The sequence below is a fragment of the Emydura macquarii genome, unplaced genomic scaffold, assembly GCF_026122565.2.
Source record: "Emydura macquarii macquarii isolate MOO-44397 ecotype Brisbane River unplaced genomic scaffold, CSIRO-AGI_Emac_v2 contig_1027, whole genome shotgun sequence".
NCBI lineage: Eukaryota > Metazoa > Chordata > Testudines > Chelidae > Emydura > Emydura macquarii.
The window spans coordinates 8,785,286-8,811,340 of record NW_027131164.1 but is presented as its reverse complement, the minus strand read 5'-3'; the positions used below and the strand labels follow the sequence as shown (position 1 = coordinate 8,811,340).

The 26,055-nt window shown below is 41.7% G+C and overlaps 1 long non-coding RNA gene across 1 annotated transcript; it reads left to right on the top strand.

Annotated features, from left to right (window-relative positions):
• Positions 1-362: 362 nt before the first annotated feature.
• On the top strand, positions 363-15,825 carry LOC137150823 (uncharacterized). The gene is made up of 3 exons (XR_010919076.1): positions 363-410; positions 4,758-4,800; positions 15,659-15,825. It is a non-coding gene; the product is annotated as an uncharacterized lncRNA (long non-coding RNA).
• The last annotated feature ends 10,230 nt before the right edge of the window (positions 15,826-26,055 follow it).

Sequence of the window (26,055 nt, the reverse complement as noted above, 5' to 3'; positions counted from 1 at the left end):
TTCTAATGCAGAAGAGAATCCTGGCCTTTATTCTCTTTGCTATGCAGGGTAGAATAGATTCTTTTTTTTCTTATTTAGAAATCTCATAGGACTACATTTGTGGCTGGGTAAATACTAGTTAGAGTGAATGTAAAGATCTGTAGTGACATCCAGCACATTTACTTTGTGTCCACTGAAGCCTCTGGGGTATCTAAATGAGTGAGGCAAGACCACATTTCTTTAAACCCAGCAATCTTTTACATGGCCAGAGCGCTAGCTACTGAAGTGCCTGTCTTCCCTAAGGCTAGCTACTGGAAGCACAACTATAAAAACAATGTAATTTTTCACTCCCTTTTATCCTTCTTCTAGCCCCGCCCACATGCAAACCAGCCAGATGGGAGAGGAAATCCATAACACTCCTTTTATTGAAGGTAAAAAACAGGATTAGAAAATAGCTTGTATAACTTTCTGCCCCTCTGTGACCTGTAATCCATTCTAGATCCTCTCAAATACAGATGTTTCTTGTAAAAGAGACAAATAAAATGCAAATGTTCATATATTAACCCTTACCAAAACAGGAGTTATTAAATATGCAGCTCTTTTCTAGGCAAATTACAGTGTGTGAAGGAACTGACCCGAAATTGCAGCTACTCCGTACATTTGGTATATGTCTACACTGCAGTTAAATAGCCATGGTTGGCCCATGCCAGCTGATTCGGGCTTGCAGAGCTTGGGCTAAGGGGCCGTTTAATTGCAGTGTACACGTTCGGGCTCAGGCTGGAGCCCACGTGCTAGGGCCCTGGGAGGGAGAAGGGTCCTGACCTTGGGCTGCAGCTCGAGACCAAACTTTTACACTTCAGTTAAACAGCCCCTTAGACTGAGCCCCATGAGCCTGAGTCAGCTGGCACGGGCCAGCCGTAGGTTTTTAATTGCAGGGTAGACATACCCTTGCATTTCCATGGGAATTCAGACAATGACAAATATTATGAACCCTGCATTATTGGGCAAGAAATATTTAATTCCCAGCCCCCTTCAATAACTACCTACGACCAACAAAACATCAGACTAAGACTTGTCAAATAAGAGTCTGTGAATGGACTTATAGACTATGCTAAATAAAAAACCCAGCATGATTTAGAAACATTCTTGGTGGTATTTGCTGTAGTGTGGGTGAAAGTCTAGCTCAATAAAATCATGACGTGTGGGAGAAATAGGATCCCTAAATGAGAAACATTTGGGAGTCAAATGGCAACACTTTAAATAAAGTAGTCTGGGCCAAATGAGGGTAGTCTGGGTAGTCTGGGCTAAAGAGGGTAATATCAGAGCTTCATGAAGTTTTGACTGTCTTTTCAATTTACTTCATTAAGATTCATGAAATAAATAAATAAAAAAAAAACCCCACCAAAAACCCGCTTAACAATTCTTTCTTACTAACTGTGCCTCTTTTCTTGATTTTGAAAATACTAGGTCTCTGTGTAACTCTTATTTAATTATTAATAAAAAGAATAAACAATAATAATAAATAAATATAATATATTTATTAAAATAAGAGTTATATAGTGATTGTGTGTGTGTGTGTGTGTGTGTGTGTGTGTGTGTGTGGACAGAAGACAATCCATACACATAAGCTACTTGACCTGGCACAAACATACATATTGTAATTAGAACTGGTGCAAAACTTTATTGATGATAAACATTTTTAAAAAGTCATCAAAATTTTCCATGGATTTTTTTTTAAAAACTTTTTTTGTTGAAGAACCAAACATTGAAATTTTTTGGCTGTAAAGTGTTTGGTTTTCTGCCAAAGGTTTTTAGTTATAGGTTTTATTGTTTTTTTTTTTTTTTTTTTTTTCAATGAAAAGTGAAAGTATTCCACCATAGGCAGACTTTTTTTTTTTTTTTTTTTTTTTTTTTTGAGTGAAAAAATTGTTGAAAACTGAATTTTCTATAGAAAAGGCTGCAATGGAAAGTTTCGACCAGCCCTAATACGTATATGCTGGGGCAAGTAGTTTGTATGTAGGACTCCCTTACTGTCTTCTGTTAAATGTTTTTCTCCAAAAATTGCTTTTGTTGGTTAGTTTAGCTTCCTATGGATGAAAGGCTTGTAGAATTTTTTTTCTCTTTTAATGGTGGGTCTTCCTAAAAGAAGACTCTCATTAAAACTGTCATTTAAAATGAGTCATTAATTGCAGTCTGCCCCCTATTAAACATAATAGGGACCAATACCATTAATTCTATGGCTTCTAAATCCCTACATTGCCAGATGCCTAAATAGGAATGGGACTATGGATTAGAAGACATATGGATTTGTTTACAATAGGTAACTTCTTTATTAAAATATCTTAACACAGTCATTATAGAGACTTCTTTCCCAAGCCCCTGCTGTCACACACTCAGCTCTCCTCAGGAACAGCCTCCACATCTGCTTTTCACATATGCACTCCAGCTCCAGTTCACCCATTCCCCACATAGGCCTCAGTCACATCAGTATGTCTCCCTCCACCCTAGCCTCATACACAAACACACTTTGGGGATATAACATTACAACACTTACTTTAGGTTCACATGGTCATTGATTGGCCTGTGTTGAGCATATGACTGCAATGGTCTACACATCCTGTCCTCAGCAATAGATTTTATGGATCACAAATATTATTCAGGAGTCAGGACTTTCTGTGACAATTGTACTCCTCAAGAGCAATGGAGGTAACAGGGTCAGAATGCAACAGGGTAAGAACAGTGAGAGCTGAAAATGAATTTTTTCAGTGGTCATCCCTTTACTAAGAGAACAGTATCCCATCTCACCCCCATAAAGAACAAACCAGTAACTAATGCCAAGTTCCCCACTCTGCTTCTGGTTATAGAAAGATAGAGAGAATTTACAATGAATTTACCCGTTTCTCTTTTCTTGTATGATGGACAGATACCATCCTGATAAATATGGTTTTAAAAGAAAAAAGGTACTGCTTTTTTTTATATTAGCAGAAAAAACACATTCTAACAAAGAATTAATGAAACTGCTTCCATAGCAACCAGTGATTCTTTTATAAAATGAATCTTTAAGAACTCATCATTGCTTAACAAAGTGCTACAAGCCACAGTATGCATTCTAATGAATTATGTTTATATTACACACAAAACACTACAGTAAAAGAACATTAAAGTAGCAAAGTCAAGTATCGCAAAGTTAGGAGATGACAGAATTAAAGTTGTTTCTTTGTCCCAGTCCCATTTTCCTTGCCTGAACAGTCTCAGTCTCCACCCACTGGGCTCTTGATCCAGGTTCCAATCTCCTAGACTCGCCATCTGGATACCCTGTCTGTGTCTTTCCATGTTCCTTGCCCCAAGCTCCTTGTCCAGCCAATCCCAGTTTTCCCCCCATTTGGGACCCTCCTCAAATCTCAGTTTCTCTCCTGCTTCCATCCCACACACTGTGTCCCCCAAATCCATATCCCAATCTCTGTCCTAGCCACCCCTCCTCCACTGCCCACTTTCTAATCCTATCAAAAGCTTTTCCCTCCCCTTCTACTCCCAATTCCAATCTCCCCACCAGGCTCCTCATCGCATTCTCCTTATCCAGCCACTCCCAGTCTCCCCCTATAGCTTCTTGTTCAGTCCCAGTCTTCCCTCTTCTCCCACTGGCTTCTAGTCCCCCCTACTCCTTTCCCTATTTCCCCGCTCAGTCCCAGTGCCAGGCTCCTTCCCAGCCAGTCCCAGTCTTCCCTTACCTCCTCGCCAGTTCCCAGTTACAGTTTCCCCTCCCCAGAGCTCCCAGTCCCAATCTACTTTCTCTGCCACTTCACCAACCATGTCTGGGTCTTATCCCCTCATCGTTTCAGTCAGGCTGATCCTCCTGCTCCACACTGCCTGGATGCCAGCAAGGGGACATTAAGAGCACAGGAGAGACAGTTTCCCTGCTTTCAGCTCTGTGTCTGTTAGCAGTAACTGCTGGGAAAGACCCGCTCAGCTCTTGCTGCTGCATGATCTGGTGGTGGAATCATCAGAGAATTCTGCTGCCAACCTCTGACGTGTCTATACTGAGCACGAACTTAGAGATACTTGGCCAAAGTTTCTTTTCACATGGCAGAAGGCACATCTGTTGTGCAAAATATAACTTGGCCAAAGGTGGGTGTCTTTTCACTGGTAGTGATGGCAGAAGCTGCACATCTCTGATAGCAGGACACCCGCCCATGCCAAATTTCAAGTTGCTCCTGTAAAGCATGAGGGACAAGCTTGGAACACACACATTCTCAACCAAAAGTTTGTAAGATGGAGTACATAGGGTCAAAATGGGGTTTTTAATTTATTTAACATGGGCAAAACAAGATATTTTTAACTATATAGAGGTTGATACTCTAATTTCATTCTTATAATTTTATTCCTACACATCTCTGAAAACAGTGAAATCCTTTTTGCTGGAAATTTCAAAAAAAATCAGCCTGAGGCAGACACCTAGCATAGAAAATTTCAGCCCAAAAGTTATAAGCAATTAAAATAAAGGTCATGTAATGGGAAGTGCCAGACACCCTTAAATATAGGCAATAAATTTGACTACATTCCTCTAGCTAGCTATGATTTTGAGTACTATGGTCATCATGAAATCCCCTTCACTCTGAGGGGTTTTACTTATTTATTTGGGGAAAAGGTCAGCGAAGGAAATGAGTTTTGCATTTCATTGTATTTTGGTTCTGAGTTCTACGCTAATGAGCCAATAGCTGAAAAATCCCCACCCCCTTAACACATGAGACTCATTCTCATCACTGATGATTGCATTACAGGCGTTGGTGTTGTGAGCAGTTATGATTATGCAGAGAAGTGCTGGTGAGTTTGTCACTCTAGTAAATTCCTAACTGCAGACCCACTGCTTATTTTGGACATCAGTTGCCATTGTCAAGAAAGAAGATTCCAAAATAGTATAACTAGCTGTCAGAAATTAAACAAATGGAAAGCCTTAGTAGGCACACAAATCTAGTTGTAGGTAGCTCTCCTACTTCTATCTGGCATGAGCCATAATGTTTATCGCATCTGCATTTTTCTACAGAGCTTTTGGGACATTTCCCTTTTATAAATTATCGCTACAACACATCAGCAAAGTTGAGACCCCACATACTTAGCAAAAATGGCAAAACTTAAGAGCATTGAATAGTGATCAAACTTGACATTAGGTACTAATAGCATGTGTCTTTACTTGCCCTGAAGTTATGATGAAATATGTAGAATTAATACTAACAAATTATTTCAGAACAAATGTTATTTACCTAAATCACAGCAAAGTTTTGTAGTTCACACACAGGTAAGAGCTGTAAATTGCCAACAGTAGCAATTTCCAAAAATATTGACTAAGAATTAGAATTAGCACCTAACACAGACCAGATGTTAGCCCACAAGATCATTGGACACATTAACATCAATGGGCTGCTGAATGCAGCAGTAACCATTTTTCATTAACAACAAAGTGAGTTGTCACTGAGCTGTACTTATCGTGCTAACTGATACTTCCACGTTGGGCCTTCTTCATAGGGGGTTAAAGCAGGATACAGGATACAACAGATTTCCAAAGGAAATTAATTAATTAAAACCATTTACAGTGTGTTGACTAAGATAGGTTTACAATGCGGTCACTCAGCTAAGATAAAAGTTCATGTAGATTGGGCTGATTCCTGGGTTTAAGAGAGGAATGAGGAAAAAAGAAAGATTAAAGACAAACTAATGCCAACATGTATTTAAAAAAATATTTTTCTTCTCTCACCTTGGCAAGTAAATGTATTGTTCTCCTAAGGATCTGATGCACAAATAGCTGATGATTACCAAGTTTTACAACAGCTTTTTTGAATCTTCCTTGGGAGCACTTGGAATTAGATATATCAAATTGCAATGTGAGGCAATGAGTTCTTATATTATTCCTCGGAGTACTGAAATACTAGAATCTTTGAGTTCTGTACCCCATACATGATTCCTTGAGTAGCCTCTGTGACTCCTCATGACATATAAAAAGACTCTCATATGATGCCCTGGGCTGGTGGTGGGAGGGTGCATTGACAATTATAACAATCGTGCCCTCCCACGGCCTCAGTCAGTCTGGGATAGTGAGCCAGAACTCTGCAAGGCTGGCTATGATTTTTTTTATTTTCATTACTTTAGAAATATATTTAAGGGGAGATTTTTCAAAAGCTGATGCCTGACACCATTTGGGTGTTTGGTATCTAACTGACATTTGTGCCTTTGAAAATGCCCTTTTAAAATGGCAGCTAGTATAAAAGTGAGGAGGTGCAAACTGCACCATTTTGGTCAGTGGAGGCCATTCTACCCCAGGGAAATGCAGGCAGTGTTTGTTCCATTACTTTCCCTAGGGGAGGGCAGTTCTAGCATGTGATAAAGATTCCATAGGAGTCCTACTGCCATGATACCTAATGCAGACCAAATTTTTCTTATTGTATAACCCCTTCCCGATCTACCAGCTGCCCAATTCCCCTGCTCTTCTCATCACTGGTACTTTGTGTGTTCTTCTTAATGCTACCTGTCTTTAGCCATCTGTCCATATTTCACTGTTACGTACAGATGTAGTTATAGTGCGACGTAGACAGATGAAAAAAACCCTGCTTACGTTCTGAGCTCAGTTAGACTGGACAGTTGCTGGGCAACTGAACCTGCACTGTACAGACTAAGTAAAGCTAGCTGAACTTTGACTTTGTCCTGACCCACAACTACTTCAGATTTGGAGGCAATCTATACCTTCAAGTTGGTGGCACAGCTATGGGCACCCGCATGGCCCCACAGTATGCCAACATTTTTATGGCTGACCTAGAACAACGCTTCCTCAAAACTCGTCCCCAAGCACCTCTCCTATACCTATGCTACATTGATGACATTTTCATCATCTGGACCCACGGGAAAGAGTCCCTCGAAGAATTCCACTGGGATTTCAATAATTTCCACCCCACCATCAATCTCAGCCTGGACCAGTCCACACAAGAAATTCACTTCCTGGACACTACAATACAAATAAAGGATGGTCACATTAATACCATATACCGAAAACCAACTCACTGCAATACATATCTTCATGCCTCCAGCTTCCACCCTGGACACATTACACGATCCATTGTCTACAGCCGAGCCCTAAGATACAACTGGATTTGCTCCGATCCCTCAGACAGAGACAAACACCTACAGGATCTCCATAAAACATTCTTAAAACTACAATGCCCACCTGGAGAGGTGAAGAAACAAATTGATAGAGCCAGACAGGTACCCAGAAGTCACCTACTACAGGACAGACCCAACAAAGAAAACAACAGATTAGCCATCACCTACAGCCCCCAGATGATCCCTCACTTGCTCAAGCCGTGGGAGGCAGACCTATCCTTGCTTACAGACAGCCCCCCAACCTGAAGCAAATACTCCCCACCAACCGAACACCATATACCAAGAACACTAACCCAGGAGCCAATCACTGCAACAAACCCCATTGCCAGCTCTGCCCGAACATCGACTCTGGTGACACCATCACAGGTCCTAACCACATCAGCCACACCATATGGAGCTCATTCACCTGCACATCTACTAATGTAATATATGCCATCATGTGCCAGCAATGCCTCTCCGCCATGTACATTGGCCAAACTGGACTGTCACTACGCAAAAGAATAAATGGACACAAATCAGACATAAAAAATGGTAACATCCATAAAGCAGTCGGAGAACACTTCAATCTCCTAGGACACCCTGTAGCTGACTTGAAAGTTGTCATATTTCTACAAAAAAAACCTTCAAAAACAGACTTCAGTGAGAAACTGCAGAGCTGGAACTCATATGCAAATTTGACACAATCAAACTGGGTCTGAATAGGGACTTGGAATGGTTTTCTCATTATAAGAAGTAATTGTCACTGTTCACACATTCTCACCTTCTAATCAATGGTTGTGAATAGGGACAGGACTCTCGTTGTTTTTGCTGTATACAGACTAACACGGCTATCCCTCTGGGACTTTTCAGATATATAGAGACACTGATGTACAGAACCCTCACCTCCTTTTCTATATATCTGTGTTCTCATTGGTGCATCTTGAAGTAAATTAACTATTGTATTTTATATAACAAATTCCCACAGTTTTTAAGCTTCGTCTGAGTTGCCTATTATGAAAATGCAATAAATAAAATAATGAATAAATAAAATCCACCATTACACAATTTCTCCCATGTACCTCCCTGAGATATCTCACATACCTCCAGAGATATGCTTACCACAGTTTGGTACCTTGACCTAGTGCATCCCACATGCATCTTGGCCATTTTCCTTCCTAGGCCAGTCACTTCCTAGGGCATTATTTATTGTTTATTATTTGTATTATTGTAGCACCTAGGATCCTCCAGATTGGTCCAGGACCCCATTGTGCTAGCCACTGTACAAACAAAAAACAAAAAGACAATCCATGAGCAGGGGATGTAGGACCATATGGGTAGGATTCTCTGTTCCCTTCCCTTGCAATCCAGAAGGGCATTCGGCTATTGGATCTGTGTTCATACTAATAGATTCTTTAGTCCCACCCCTGTTCATCTCACTTAGTCCTCAAACATCTCTCCCACCCAACTCTGACTGATTTCTTTCTATCTGTCTGTCTGTAGGGTTTATACAGCTGTACATCACCACAGTGTCTGAGCATCTTCCACATAAAATCAATAGCAAAATCTTCATGGAGTCTCTGGCACGTCTTTCTTTTTTGTGGGGGAGGGTAGGGTGTCAAAACTCTTTTTTGGAAAGGTTTATTGTGGGAGTGGAGTTGGGAGGAGTTTGGAAGTAAAAGGTTGTTTACCTTGTGAGTGTCATATATGGTGGAGTCTCTGTCAAGAAGGGAGGCCTTGCAATGTTTCCTAAAGATGGTCATCCTGGATCTACCTGAGCTCCTCTGGAAGATTGTGCTCTAGCCAGGTCCCCTGGACAGGGAATACTTTCTCCCAGCTCTCACATCTTTGGTTTTGAGACGTGCATTGCCCCAGAGGAGTACGGCATTTGTTGAAGAAAGCAGTTGTATTCTATTTATAGCTAGTGCTGACCGTACCCAGGGCCTCGAACACAGCCAAACCTTAAGGGCTAAGTGGTACAGAGAGCTTTGAATTGGTTTTCTATACAGGGATGAATCTCAACAGAAAGCCTCCTTCAGATCACATATTTTATGTGTCAGATGACAAATGAGAAGAAAAAGGAAAGTATCTTTCATATGCTCCATTATTTCTCATCTTCATTCTTCACTGTTCTGCTCCTTTAACACATTTCTCAGAGATGGAACTAGATGAATAAATGATGATGTTTCTTAATGACTGTCCACAAAAGCTGCTTCTTTTTTTCAATAGTTGCAACCTTTTTTCCCTCTGTTACATCTCTGGTTCCTTTCCACCAGATTTTTATCTCTGCAATCAATACATTAGGGCAAGAAACAGAATAGAAATCTAACTGTATTTAGACTAATTTCCAGGCATTGTACTTTAGTAGAGCTCTTGGTGGGCCAAGAAAGTGGCAGAATACAGTTTATCTTCTGCTTTATATCACAGAAGTGAATCTGGGCTTCAGAATCCAGTCTTTTCCACTAGAGGTTCTTTTCTTGTTTGTTTGTTTTTGTTTTCCTCATTTTTACTTTTTTAATACAGAGAGAGAATATTGTATTGTGGTTGGAGTGGAGCAATGGGATCCTGGACTCCTGGGTTCAGCATTTGACTTGCTCTGGGACCTTGACCAAGTCACTTATCTTCTCTTTGTCTTTTAAGCAGTTTTAAAATGGCTATAATACTTAACTACACAAGAGGTGATTGGCATGTGAATTAATTGATGTTTATAAAGTGATTTAAGTATCAGTGATTAAAAAACGCTGTGTGGATGCAAAGTAGAATTATAATCAATAAGAATGTGTCAAATGCACTGTTTGGGGGGGTATTATTGTACACTATTTGGTATAAAATTTCACTGAATATCCAGGTATTTAGACACTTCACACACAACTATGAAATAGAAGTAACTTCTTGAAAACTGTGGGTAGAAGACTATGGGATTGATCCTGAACTGGTGTAAGTTGGCATAGCTCCATTCACAGCAGATGCCATAACTGCTGTTCTTTCCCTGCTTACAAAAGCAAGGAGCAGCAACATATGTAATGAAAAGATTCTAAGTCTGGGCCAACAACATGAACTGTGCCATCTGTCTTTGGCCTGAAGTCTACACTCAGCAATGTTGTGGTCTCCCAAAACACCAGTAAAGTGATTTTGGTTAGTCATCTGCTTGTTTAGAGCCCAATCCAAAGTCCATTGAAGCCAATGGGAGTCTTCCCACTGTTCAGGTCTTGAGAGCTGGAGTCAGCTATGGCATCTTGTTCTCATTTCCATGATAGTACTATTAGCTGTGCGGAGCTTTGAATGTGGAAAGTTAGGGGAAATATAGAGCCCATGAAATGTAAATAGGTAAAGCAATACTGACAAATATTCTCTTAAAACAAAACAGGAGCCAGTCATATCTGACGTGCTGCAATTGTTTAATATTTACAACCCAGTCAAATATAAATTATACTCTATAAAATAATAGGCTAAAGCCTATTGCCCTTCCCCTCCCCCCACCCTCTCCTACCAAGAACGAAATTGGGTCATAATCATTCAACAGAACTTTTTTTTCAATAATTAGAAACACAGGACAAAAAAAATTATCTTCATTTCATCCTACTCTTGTGTGACCTAAAGATATGTCCAATCTCCAACCTGATAAAATCTCAAATACAAATGAACAAATGTGCATTTTTCAGTCACAATATCACACACTGTTAATGTGAATTAACAATATTCCATAGTTCCCATTCACCATGTGCATCCAATATAACAAAAGCAAAAATATAAAGGCATTCCTTCTATAGCATGCTGCAGAGGATTATGCCTTCTAACTTGTATTGTATATTGCACTTACAATTTTACTTTTAATTCCTTTGTCCTTTTTATATTCCTCTCTTACAATAACTAAGGAAAGAAATGCTCTTATAACTCCATATAGGAACCAGTTTGAGATGTTACTTGCAAGCACATTTCCAAAAGGCATGCTACATAGCTTAGATAGTTTTCTCAAAAATGCCTTCTTAGACTAGTAAGCCGTACATCTTTTGCTGAGTACCTTTCGTCTTTTCTTTCTTTTATAGAGCCAGGTCTTGCTCCTGTTGAAAAGCAGGTTCAGGTTCCAAATTTCTTATGCAAGCTCTCGAAGGAAAGACTTCCAAATCTGGTGATTTCAATTTAGGGTTTGACCCTATTGCCACTGGTGTCAGTGGCAAACCTCCTGTTGAGTTCAATGGTGCAAGACCAGGATTATAAAGAATTGTTAAAGAGGCTAGGACAAAGCAACTCATGTAGACATAAGACCTGATTCTCATTGACTTTTAATTCTCTATGTATACACACTCTTTAAGGCGTCATTTAATAGTGTTGAAAGGCCTTAGTGTAAATGAGAATCAGGTCCACACTGTTAGTTTGGATAGGCTTTTCTATGCAGCACAGCTAATGTACTGCAATCCTGATCTGTAACAGCTCTGTCATTCCAGTCGGTGGTTGGGCTTGAGAACAGATTGCCACTATTAAGTTGGATAAGGTAGGAGTTGAATGCTTTTGGTATATCCATGCCCCAACTTCTCTTAGTAGAACGGGATTTTATTTCATAGGTAATGATTTCCCTGGAGCAAATCCTGAGCGACTAACTCAGCCCTTTGCAATGAAAACTACCACGGAAGTAAAAAGAAAAATCTGTTATCCAAAATTAAGTCCTTAGCATTCCAGACTTTAAAACTAATTTATTGATGTAAGACCTCAGGAGTTGCTAATATAGGAGAGAGCAATTAAAAAATAAAATTTTTAAAAACTAAATTTTTGATGAATTGTGAAACTGATTGCTCACATCTGGTTATACCTCTGATATAAGGGCAAAATGGAACTCAGCCTCAGTTGTGGAGTCATGCCACCTCCATAGTATGCAAGTATACACATATATACAAGAGAGAGATTGATTCAGATCAGTTCTAGTGGAAACAGATGAAGATTGTGGATCTGATTCTCCACTCTTTGTTATACAAGTTTTATGACAGTGTAACTCTCATGGAATCAATGGAGTTATATTAACATAAAACCTGTGTTACAAAGTGATTAGCTCCACTTTCCATAACAACCAGTTAATTCATCACTATGAAATAAAATTTGCATATTACCATCTGTTTCCACCCTGTGTTTACTGGGAAATGAGAGAAAAATCTGCAGTTATATGTAAAAAAATGTTAAATAGATGGTTATAACAAAAAAAAAAAAATAGTCAGCTGAGACATTTCAAAGGATCAAATATATTAGGACACCCAATTCCAATAAATGGGTATTCAGATCCCTGAGTCAGCTTCAAATATTCTCAGCGATCATCTGCAGTATCATTTGTAGAACAAATTCAATATTCTGCAGGCATAAATGACTTGGTGTGCAAATTTTCAGGTCACATTGAGGCCCCTTTGAAAATTTAATGCATAGTTAATATAATTAAATCTGGATCACATGCTTTAGGATCATTGTATAATCTTATACGATCACAAGAAAATGAAGAAAGAAGGCCAAAAGAGTGACATATATGACTACAGATGTACCTTTGAATATAAACTGTCTTATGGATGAGCCATTTAAAAAAAATAGGTCCAACAGACTTACAGAAATTAGAAGTGGAACAAGCAGAATATTAGGTCAACTAGTTCATTCCTCAAGCAGTGCAGGATTGATTTCTACATTGCAGTCACCAGTGCTTTGTCTTTTCTCGGTTTAAATGTCCTAGGCAAGAGCAGCTTGACCACCTGTGCTGACCACATTCTGACTGCTTGTGCTACAAATAATAATATGATTATAAAAATCCCTCATTTAATTAGGTTTTCATGAGTGCTAGAATTAAAGTGAAGTGAAGTGATGATCTCAAAATAACAGAATGGATTCAAAATTCTGGAATGGACATGTTGGAAGAATACAAATGTAATGGCATTCTGAAGGTGAGGTCTTCCTGATAGGCCACTGATAAGGTAGATCAATTTTTAGTTTAACAACCTTGACAATATACCTTGAACTTTTCTTTACACCGTTAGCACTGGAGTGCATGCTGAGGTATCTTAAGGAGTCAGTCACTACCCTGGTGAGGTGAAAGTTTGGAAGTTTTTTTTTTCTTCAATTTCTCAAAGTTTCTAGCACATCCTGATGAGAGAACATATTTGGGGAAAGAAATGAAATGTTTCACCTTGAAAATAGATCTTTATTAGCTTCCCAGATATACCAGAGTTAGCATGAATGACTTGATTGCATGTGCCTTGTTTTAGCCCATATGAATGGGCGTCACATAAAATAAAAGTTCTGCCAGCCAAGAGTAGAGCTACAATGAACTGTCAGCTCTGTCAGTGTGAAATCCAGCAAGCACCCCAGAGGCACCAGAGTTTGTCTAACTGAGGGCAGCTTTGATAACTTGGCAGAAGCCTGAGTGCTGTATGTAGTTTACATACAATGGAGCAGATTGCAGCCTGCAGGGCACAGCATTCTGTGCTCCATCTTCTTCATATACTCATTTGGGAGGTTTGTTCTCTTCCCTTTCACTGCTTTTTCTGCCACATTCTTACAATGGACCATTGCATCATAGGGCCAGATTCATCCTCATGTGTTTGCATGCATTGAGTGTAAGTGTGTGTCATCTATCAAAGATACCACATTTTTAGGTCTTCTGGGTTAAAGATGCATGCGCTAAGGATGCATTTACTAAATATTCATGTATTACAGAGGTTAAGGGCTTTCATGTAAAGGACATAATAGGTTTAAATCTGACTGTAAGAGAATAAATAAATACACCAACTTTCTGAATTTAATAGTATTTGCTGTATGTTTAACCCCTTCCATTATTTCACCAATGTCTTTTACTAGCTATAGTAGAATGTGTCTCTTTTCCCCAGGATGATGCTCTCTTAATGCTGGGTTTTTTTATATCGAATGCATGATTTGCAAGCAGATATTGTTTGGCAACCAAGACGTCATTCTGGATTGTATCAGTTTCCTCTTTGTCACTCATTATTAGGGCTATTCACTTAAAATGGTCACACGCTGAAAATATAGACAGCACACCAGACAAAAAGACAGTACAGGAAGAGTTAGGGCTCATTCAGCACTGTAGCTGAAATCTAACAGAGTGAATATTTGGCATTGTGTATCAGTACTTTTGGATTAAGATTTTAGCATATTACCTGTAGAAGACTTATTGAATCTCACCTATAGTGCATCCACTATGACTTTGTGCTAGGTTTGGTAATGTAACCTGCAAGCTAATAATACTTGACACAAAGTGAAAATTAATGGTGAGAACATCTTTTTTTAAGCTTAACAGAGGTGTTATTCAAACCTCTTCTGAAGATAACATGGATGAGAGAGGAACTAGTGTGGTGGTGGGAGCAGTATCTGTCCTAAATAATTTCAGAAAGCTTGGTAGAAAACATATCAGGTTATGAGTAAAGATTTTTAAAACTGAAGATGATTTGCCACTGCCGACTGGCAGTGGCTTCTCAGTATTGCAATACAGCATGGTAAATAAACACAAAGACTCCTTTGAGGAGAAAGGCCATTAGTGTTTTCCTCTGTTAGGGTGAAATTATTCCCTCCCTCGTCCCGGTGCAGAAGGTCAGCACAAAACTTGCATCCCATTTAAATTCTCAAAATAGGATCTAATTGGGATTTATGTGGTGCATAGGCTTTGTTCTGGCCTTCTTCACAGGGTGAATTTCACCCTCACTGAATATTATACAATTTCCTGTCCACTGTGCAAAGGCATGATTGCTGATTTGCACTGGTACAAATGACAACAGAGTTGGCATATAAAGTTAGGGACAGGAGAACTTGCTCTGAGACACTAGAAGGATCTCAAGCTTCCACCCCAAATCTAACACAGAATTGATCGGAACCTTGTTTGTGAAAGTTGAGTAAACAGTACGTTTTCCCTCTGGACTTTCTGATTCTGGTCAGGAGTGGAAGGACAAGTGTCAAAATACAGAGAAGGACTGTCCCTTGTCTTATAAGAAAAAGAAACCACTGCCTATCTTAGAACCATGCTATTAATGAGGCTACCTAAGGTTGTGCTCCTTCATCCCATTTTTCACTTTCTAGTCATGTTGCCATAGGCTCAGTTACTCCAGACAGAGTCCTGGATGGCATCTCTAATCTCTTACTGCCCATGGGCCCTGAAAAACCCAGGCCCACTCTGCCAGCAAGTCTGTTCTTATGAGATTTCCATCCCATTTTTATGGACCAAACTTGTTCAGGTGTCAGGTCAGAGTCTAAACTCCCTTAATGCAGTGGAAACTCTGCACCTTTAGAGAGGTATCTATCTCTAGATGTGTGTTGCTAGTTATATTTTGCATGCAGTGTCTTACCACTATTATATTCCCTAACACATGCTGACAGACATGAAAATCAGGGGCCCAATTCTGTCACTTTCCTCACAGAGATTAATTAGCTCCTTATGTTCAGTATGAGTAAAGGTGGTAGAATCAGGCCCAATGGTTTCTTTTGGTGAATGATAGAGTATGAAACAGTATGCATCAATTACATTAGTACTGTACTCACATTTGCACGTAAGGGAGTTGATTATCCACTCTTATTCACACAGGGAGAACTATGGAACAATAGCCTAAAGAAAATGATGGAGACCCCATTGCTTTGGATGTTTAACTAGACAATCACTGGCAGGGAAGAATCCTGAATTGTCAAGGATACAGACTGAATAGCCACCCTTTTCTCTAACATCTATGATTTTATATAAATCAGTTGCCAAAATTTTCAAACGTGGATGTCTAAAGGTCAGTGCTGAGCACCCACAACTCTCTTCCTCTCTCAGAGACTCTTCAGAGAGGAAGAAGAGTCATGTGGTTAAGGCACTAGACTGGCATTCAGAAGACCTGGGTTTAATTCTCCTCTCTGCCAGAGAATTCCTGTGTGAACTTTGGCAAGGCACTTTAAACTCTCTGTTCCTCACTTTGTGAGGCAGGGATAACACTGCCTGACCTCACTGAGGTGCTGTGAAGATAAATTCAAAATGCATTTGTATTTTGAGATGCTCAGATACTGTGATGATCAGGACCAAAATTGTACATGGATACTTGAGTTGATTTAAAAAAATTGTCGAACCTCTTTTTGATGAAAGATGACTTTTCTACTACATTTTCACAATTAAAATTCTGCTCTTGTCAAAATGTTTCCAATTTTTGTTGAAAAAGCAGTTTTAGGCAACCAAAACTTTAAATCTTTTGGTTTGGGGGCTTGTGGTCTTTTGATAAAACCCCAAAAAGTTCTGAAGAAAAATATTGATTAAATTTTTTTTGTTTAAATGATTAATTAGAAAAAATTATTTCAGGACCAGCTGTAACAGATGCACACTCTCCATAGGAGTGGAGGATATTCAACATCTCTGACAATCAGGCTATTTATTTAGAAGCCTAATTTAGGCCCCCAAATTGGAAAATGATAGCCTCAGTCAGATTCTTTTTGTCTGTTTCTTATACATGGCCAGGGTCAAATATGCAGAATGCCCTGAACTGTGTCCTCTAGTAAACTACGCAGCTAGCCACATAAATTAATATTAAGAAAGAAATAAAACAATGGCAGAAAAAGAACACTGAAGCTCACAAGTGGTAAAACTGTAATCTGTATTCAATTTTATGCATGATTCAGCTAAGTGACTTAGTATGACAAGTACTGCAGGTTATAATGATCTGACTGTGCCAGTCTGTCTGGCAAACAATAGGATACAAAGAACTGTAAAGACCAAAATAAAACGATCTGTAGGCTTTCATAGAACTAACTCAGTCTCAGAGAAGGGTACCTTACCCTTCATAAGTCTCTGACTGCCTCTCCTTCAATGACCTTAAGATTGCATATTTGATCTTGCATATAAATGTATATGTAATATAAATGAAGGAATACAATGGTTGTATGGCTAATTGCAAAGTCTAATTCAGATGTCAGTAATTTCATTCATAGATCAATGTGTGATTTTTCTTTTATAAATTTGTATAAAATTGGATTATTTTTCATCATTTTCTTTTATTTGATTGAATCAGGGCACAGGCCAATGGGGCAATCTTTGGCAATGAAATTATTGGAGCTTTCATGGCACAGTGAAGCAGTTCAAAGGGAGAAAATAGTATCTAACAAGGAAATAGTCTGGGTTTCATAATTGCTTACTAATGATTTGATTCACATCTTAAAGTATCAGATTACACTCTTATTGGAAAGCAGTTGCAATTATACATTAAGAAAGGAGTTTTTGAACCAGTGTAGAAAGAAATGCAAGTCTATAGAATAAAACAAACTCCTGTAGAAGAACTTTTATCTAATTCAAGAAAGACGCTTAAACAAAACTCCAAATGAGAATTTATAAAAGAATGATCTTGAGCGGATCACTGCGGACTATGTGGCTCTGGGAAAAGAGATAAAGAAGTTTGAAGCGCAAGTGGTGTTCTCATCCATCCTCCCTGTTCAGGGAAAAGGCCCAGATAGGGACCGTCGCATTGGGAAGTAAATGCGTGGTTACGCAGGTGGTGTCGAAGAGAGGGCTTTGGATTCTTCAATCATGGAATGCTGTTCCAGGAAGAAGGATTACTAGGAAGAGACGGGATTCATCTAACAAAGACAGGGAAGAGTATCTTCGCAGACAAGCTGGCTAACCTAGTGAGGAGGGCTTTAAACTAGTGTCGACGGGGGACGGGGACCTAAGCCCGAAGGTAAGTGGGGAAGAGGGACACCACAAGGAAGCAGAAGGAGGAGGGTGCAGCAGGGGAGGCCTCCCAATTCATACTGTGAAAGTAGGCCAATCGGCTACTTATCTCAAGTGCCTGTACACAAATGCAAGAAGCCTGGGAAACAAGCAGGAAGAACTGGAAGTCCTGGCACAGTCAAGAAACTATGACATGATTGGAATAACTGAGACTTGGTGGAGTAACTCACACGACTGGAGCACTGTCATGGATGGGTATAAACTGTTCAGGAAGGACAGGCAGGGGCGAAAGGGGGGAGGAGTTGCACTGTATGTAAGAGAGCACTATGACTGCTCTGAGCTCCAGTATGAAACTGGAGATAAGTCAGTTGAGTGTCTCTGGGTTAAGCTTAGAAGCAAGAACGATAAGCGTAATGTCGTAGTGGGTGTCTGTTACAGACCACCAGACCAGGACGATGAGGGTAGATGAGGCTTTCTTTACTCAACTAGGGAAAGTTTCCAGTTCACAGGACCTGATTCTCATGGGAGACTTCAATCACCCTGACATCTGCTGGAAGAGCAATACAGCAGAGCACAAACAATCCAGGAAATTTTTGGAGAGTGTCACAGACAATTTCCTGGTGCAAGTGCTGGAGCAACCAACTAGGGGCCGTGCTTCTCTTGACCTGCTGCTCACAAACAGGGAAGATTTGGTAGAGGAAGTAGAAGTGGGTGACAACCTAGGCAGCAGTGACCATGAGATGGTCGAGTTCAGGATCCTGACAAAAGGAAGAAAGGAGAACAGCAGGATACGGACCATGGACTTCAGAAAAGCGGACTTTGACTCCCTCAGGGAACTGATGGGCAGGATTCCCTGGGAGGCTAATATGAGGGGGAAAGGAACCCAAGAGAGCTGGCTGTATTTTAAAGAGACCTTATTGAGGGCACAGGAGCAAACCAGCCCGATGTGCAGAAAGAATAGCAAATATGGTAGGCGTCCAACTTGGCTTAACAAAGATGTCCTTGGAGAACTTAAACACAAAAAAGAAGCTTACAAGAAGTGGAAGCTTGGTCAAATGACTAGGGAGGATTATAAAAACACTGCTCGAATGTGCAGGAATAAAATCAGGAAGGCCAAAGCGCAACTGGAGTTGCAGCTAGCAAGGGACGTGAAGGGGAACAAGAAGAGTTTCTACAGGCATGTTGCCAACAAGAGGAAGATTAGGGAAAGTGTGGGCCTGTTAGAGAATGAGGGAGGCGACCTAGTGACAGAGGATGTGGAGAAAGCTGAGGTACTCAATGCCTTTTTTGCCTCTGTCTTCACAGACAAGATCAGCTCCCAGACTACTGTACTGGGTGGCACAGAATGGGAAGGAGGCTGAACATCCTGCAGTGCTGAAGGAACGGGTTCAAGACTATTTAGAAGGATTAGACATACACAAGTCCATGGGGCCAGATGCAATGCACCCGAGGGTGCTGAGGGAGTTGGCTGGGGTGATTTCAGAACCATTGGCTATTATCTTTGAAAGCTCGTGGCAAGAGGGGGAGGTCCCTGAGGACTGGAAAAAAGCAAATATAGTGCCCATCTTCAAAAAAGGGAGGAAAGAGGATCCAGGGAACTACAGACCAGTCAGCCTCACTTCAATCCCTGGAAAAATCACGGAGCAGGTCCTTAAGGAATCCATTTTAAGGCACTTGGAGGAGAGGAAGGTGATCAGGAACAGTCAACATGGATTCACCAAGGGAAAGTCATGCCTGACCAACCTGATTGCTTTCTATGATGAGGTGACTGGCTCTGTGGATGTAGGGAAGGCGGTGGATGTGATATACCTTGACTTTAGCAAAGCTTTTGATACTGTCTCTCACAGTATTCTTATCAGCAAGTTAAAGAAGTATGGGTTGGATGAATGGACTATAAAATGGATAGAGAACTGGCTAGAGCATAGGGCTCAACGAGTAGTGATCAATGGCTCAATGTCTAGCTGGCAACCAGTCACAAGCGGAGTGCCCCAGGGGTCGGTCCTGGGGCCAGTTTTGTTCAACATCTTCATTAATGATCTGGAGGATGGGGTAGATTGCACCCTCAGCAAATTTGCGGACGACACTAAGCTGGGGGGAGTGGTAGATAGGATACAGAGTGACCTAAACAAACTGGAGGATTGGGCCAAAAGAAATCTAATGAGGTTCAACAAGGACAAGTGCAGAGTCCTCCACTTAGGAAGGAAGAATCCCATGCACAGCTATAGACTGGGGACCGATGAGCTGGGCAGCAGCTCTGCAGAAAAGGATCTGGGGGTAACAGTGGATAAAAAGCTGGATATGAGTCAGCAGTGTGCCCTGGTTGTCAAGAAGGCTAATAGCATATTGGGCTGCATTAGGAGGGGCATTGCCAGCAGGTCACGGGAAGTGATTATTCCCCTCTATTCGGCATTGGTGAGGCCGCATTTAGAATATTGTGTCCAGTTTTGGGCCCCCCACTACAAAAAGGATGTGGAGAAGTTGGAGAGAGTGCAGCGGAGGGCAACCAAAATGATTAGGGGGCTGGAGCACAGGACTTATGAGGAGAGGCTGAGGGAACTGGGCTTGTTTAGTCTGCAAAAGAGAAGAATGAGGGGGGATTTGATAGCAGCCTCTAACTACCTGAAAGGGGATTCCAGGGAGGATGGGGCTAGGCTGTTCTCGGTGGTGGCTGATGACAGAACAAGGAGCAACAATCTCAAGTTGAAGGGCGGGAGGTCTAGGTTGGACATTAGGAAAAAGTTTTTCACTAGGAGGGTGGTGAAGCACTGGAATGGGTTAGCTAGGGAGGTGGTGGAATCTCCATCCTTACAGGTTTTTAAGCTGAGGCTTGACAAAGCCTTGGCTGGGATGATATAGCTGAGGTTAGTCCTGCTTTGAGCAGGGGGTTGGACTAGATGACCTCCTGAGGTCCCTTCCAACTCTAATATTCTATGATTCTATGATTCTATAAAAGGTGCTGATATGAGTATGGATGGGAAAACATCTTGGCACTACATCTAGTGTAGTGTGGCCACTTTGTACCATCCTGCTGGCAAATTGTGGCCATAGCACTGGTATGTCTGGTCCCAGGAGGATTACTTCAGAATAGGGGGTAATTGTCCAGTCAACTTAAGCCGTGCTGAAGCACGAGCTGCGACATTTTCACTCTTTTGGTTTAGATTAAATCTTGTCTGGGTACATCTGCATGAGCTGCTGTTACACCCCGTGATTGCAGTGGAGATTTTAATCTGTCAGTATTACATGAGCATTCATCCAACTGAATCTCTTAAGAGAACAGTAATATAGGGCCTGATGCAAAGCCTATTTGAGTCAATGCAGTCTTTCAATTGACTTCAGGCTTTGGATCAGATCCATAAAGGTGAAGGATAGTCTTATGCTTCCTGATAGGGTCGGGAGTCAGGAGGTTTGGATCTATTTCTCACTCTGCCACAGACATCCTGTGCATGCTTAGGCATATTGCCAAACCTCTGTCTCATCTTTCCCATCTGTATAATGGGAATAATAATACTTATCGCCTGCACAAGTGAAATTCATTCATGTTTGTTAAGTACCTTGGGTTCCTTTACAAAGTACTTCAGTGTTCTACAGAGAGAGAACTGAAAGAGAAGTAATCAAAGGTTGGAAAGAATTAATGTTTTATCTTGAAATCTTCACCATAAAGTCAATACTGTGAACAGGGAATTCCGGGCAGCATTTATTGTCATTTTTCTATTCTGCTTATTTTAGGGACACACAAATTGCCTGGCTGGATTCAGATTGGTGGTCCATCTAGTCCCATATCCTGTCTCTGACAGCACCAGGTATTTCAGAGGAAGTTGAAAGAGACCCTGTAGAAAGCAGTTGCGGAGTAATCCGCTCTCTTTTGAAGGTCTTATCCTAAATCTTAATAGAGATTATTTTAAATTGTGAAGCGTAAAGTTTTAAATAATAACATTTTTGGAGGGTCTACATGGATGGTGGCATATGAATGTGTCACAACCAGGTTGCTGGTTCAGATCTAGGCCAGCTGAATAGTACATGAGAGTTATCTGACTCTTACCTGCTGTTTGTTGGCCTCTGTGAAATAAATTGGTAGTCTCAGGGCTGGCCTACGCTTGAAAATTAGATCGATCCAGCTACATAGTTCAGGGGTGTGAAGAACCTGCCTAAGTCCCCATGTAGACAGCGTTAGGTTGACAGGAGAATTCTTCTGTTGATCTAGCCACTGGCTCTTGCGGAGATGGATTACTCAAACCAACAGGAGAAGCACTTCTGCTGGCTACACTGAAGAGCTTGAATGGCACAGGTGCACCACTGCAGTTGTACCACTCTAGTGTTTTAAGCGTAGACAAGCCCTCACTCCAGCTCCTAGTGAATGGGGCTCTGTGTCACAAAGCCATCTGCAGAATTAGATCCCTTGTTGGCTATAGACTTATTTGGTACAGAAGGTGCAGGACACTCTGTCCTCTAAAGGTGGTTTACACACAGCAATGTGAATGGGATAGCATGGGAAGTATTGGCTAGTCTAGCCTGTGATCCATAGTGGACTTCAGTTTCCATGATTACTGTACTGGCACTTTTCATGAACACCATGTAAAATGTAAATGTAAAACATTACAATTAAAAGAATCTTGCACAGGAAAAAGTTCTTCAACCTGATGATGAAAATACTCTACAGCCGAAACTGAACAGAAATTCCATCTGCAAATGTTGCTAATTAGTCTTTTTAAAATTTGGTTGGCACATACCAACCAGTATAAAAAGGCTGATATTTTAACACAAAATGTTCACATTTTGAAAGTAAAATACATTCAGGCTATTGCAGTGGGATCAAGTGGGGAAGAGGAAAGAGTCTGGATTCTGGAGTCTTGCCCAACCAGAAAATGTTATCAGTAATCTCCATAATAGGGTTTATTCTTGCAAATAAACTGTTTTCATCCTTTGTTTATGGATTTACACAGACAAAAGGTGTTGAAAAGCTTAGCTGGAAAGATACCAGAGACTAATCTGAAAAAGGAAAAAGAACAACCTCTGAACTGTTGCCCAAAAAACTGCTGAATGTGTCATACTGGCCACAAAAACTAAAAATACAGTTCCTCAGCTGCTGCTCCAAAACTTCTACACGTGCCATATTGGCTATGAAACAAAACAGAGTCTCTCAACTGCTATTCCAATTCTCCGTAGTAGCATATATAAATTAAGTGTAAATTTTAAATTTTTTACTTTTCAGAATCCATGGTGGTGAATCAGTGCAACTGAGACAAAAAATTGACCAGTGATCTCGGGACTTGGGAGCAAAATTCAAATCAGAGTGAAAGCTAACCTTTTAGCAAGAAAAATGACTTCAGTCTTTGAAACTGTGAGCATTGGGAAGTTCGTATTGTACTTGGAAGCTGAAAGAGGCCAGAAAGGTAGATAGAGAGGTCAGAATGAGTCAAAGGAGAAGAATGAATGCATCTAAATAGGAGGCTGCTAGATGTTTTATCTGACAATAAAATCCCAGAGAATATGGGGGATGGGGAAGAGAAGAGGAGCAGAGAAAAAAAGAAGTTGGATCTCTGTAGTGGAGGGGAAGATCTCATGCCTGAGCTAATAGCTCAGATGCACTTGTACTTATGACATCAGTTAGGTATCATCTGGTCGAAGAGCTGGCTGCCAGCACAAGGGTATGCCTTTACCACAGAATTAACTTTGGCTTTTACTCAGGTGTTGCTGCTAGGGCCCACCCCCTGTTCCTGTCCACACACAAAACCCATTCACATGAGTTTAGTGGTGCTTTCAGCCCAGGCTAGCTGGCCCATCCCGGCAGTGCTGGCCTCAGGGAAAATGGCACCCTGGGAGAACTTGTATTTTGGCATCTCTGGCCCCTGCACTCTCCTTGGGCTCCCTATCCCTCTCCCCCTATTGCTCTTAACCTCCACCATCTGTCCTAGCCCCTGCTGCCTCCCTAGGCTCCCCACCCACCCCTGCATCATCCTTGGCCCCCCCACTGCCTCCCCACCCATGCCCCCACTGCCCCTGGCCCATGCTGTATCCCCAGCTTCCCCACCCATCCCCCCGGCCTCTGTTGCCTCCCTGAGCTCCTCCCCATCTCCTCTAGGCCCTGCTGCCTTCCCCCACCATTGCCCTGAGCTCGCTTCCATGGCCTTGTACCCCAGGCCTACCCCGTTCCTTGCCTTTTGACCAAGGTGCATCCCCTGACCATGATGCCCTGGAGAGTCGTCCACATCGCCCACTCATAAAGCCATCTCTGCATCCTGGAGTACAGACTAAAGAGGAAGTTACTCACCTTGTGCAGTAATGATGGTTCTTTGAGATGTGTGTCACTATGGGTGCTCCACTATAGGTGTGCTTGCATCCCTGTGCTGCTGATCAGAGAACTTTGGTAACAGTATCCATTTGGTTTGAACATGCACTGTCCTCCCCCTTCCCCTCCGCCCCGTGCTCTGCCACAAGGCTAACTAGCACTGCACCAGAAAACCCCCCTCGGTTCCTTCTCTACTGCAGTCCCTGACAAGCGTTCCGAAGTAGAGGGGAGGAGGCTGGCTCATGGAGTAACTTCCTCCTCTTCTTCGTTTAGTGTCCCTGTGGGTGCTCCACTGTAGGTGACTCCTGTGCAGTATTGCCAATGGATGGCTGGGGTTTCAGTCGCATTTGTTATGAATGATAATACTGTGGTGCCAAAGCCGATGTCGAAAGCAGAGTTGCACATAACCACATAGTATTCTGCGAAGGTATGTATAGATGCCCAGGTGGTTGCTCTGCATATTTCTGAAATAGGGACATTCTTGAGGAAGGTGACACAGTGGAAATTGACCTTGTGGAATGCATACGGATTTTGGATAGAAGAATGAGGTAAACTCGATAACGGGGCCCTGGTACCAAGCAGGGGAGATTGTGGTATTTCAGGTACCGTGAGGTCCTTTGAATATCTGAACTTTCTCAGTGCCACCATACAGTGGTTGTCAGTGCTGGGTCAATGGCACCAAGGGGGTTGGTGATCTGGGCTGTACCAGGCACTTTGAGGCTGGATGGTATGCCTTTGATGGTGCCAGTTCTAATGCCTGTACCAATAGCGTCTTCCAGGAGGCAGTTTGGTCCCTGTCCTTGCCTTTCCCTGTCAGTACCGTCACTTCGGTGTGTGTGCCCATCAGGTCTTTGGGTACATCAAAGCTACCTGTTGCACCAGATCCTCATGAGCTTTGGGTACCGTGTCTCGATGGCTTCGGAGCCATTGGTACCAACAATACCGAACATGCCAGAGATCTTTTTAAGCTAATCCAGGGCTCATTCTGGGATTCCTGGCTCTCTCTTTTTTGAAGCCTTACGTGAGGGGTTTGTGGCTGTCTTTCTCGACTCAGAGTCCTTAGATATCAAGGGCTGTGGGGAAGATTCATGGCCCCTGGGTAACTCCTGGCATGGGTCTGGGACCGTCGGAGCGCTGACTGCATGAGGAGGAGTTTTAGTCTCAGTTCTCGGTTCTTCCGAGATCTGGAGTTTAATTGCTGGCAGAGACCGCACTTTTGGGAAAGGTGGCTTTCCCTGAGGCAAGGGATGCAGGGGGAATGTCCATCCACTACCCAGATGGCCTTTTTGAATGAAAGGTGCCTCTTAAATCCCAGTGAACCGGATATATCCTGTGCTGGGGTAATCCCCAGGCAAGGGGAAAAGTGTGTGCTGGGTTTTTTTGAAAGACAAAGAACTAGAGGAATGCTAAGACTAAGAAAAGGACTAACTAGCTATTTTAATTCTAAGAGCGCTAATGATCCAATGAACAGACTGGTAATAGCTCCATCTCTAGTCATGGGTGGTTGAGAAGGAATTCAGGGGGGTTTGTTCACACAACACTGGTTAGTCTGGTGGCAGAGCACTGGGGGGGACAGCGCATATGTGGGTTGAATGACGTTGCTACCAAAGTTCTCCTATCAGCAGTGCAGGGAAGAAGAAGCCTGGGTACTGCTTTCACTTGGAATGGTAATCTGCCTGCTTTACAGTAAAGGTGCCAGTTAAATCATTCAGATGCTTATAGTCTTCCAGTGCCTTACCACAATTCTCCCTGTGTGCCAGAATGACAGATAAGTTCTCCCATAATTCACTGGCAAAGAATCATAGAGTGACTCGATTTACTGCAGCACAAAGAACCCATAGGATGTGCACCCAGAGGTCCTGCAACACACACTGGTGAGCGCAGCGCCAGTGGGGACACAGTAACTCAGTTATGGCTTTGCAGTGTGGCTGCTCACATCAGGGCAAGGCTAACCCTGGTGTTTAGACTGTGGGTATGTCTACACTGCAATTAAAAACCCGCAGCT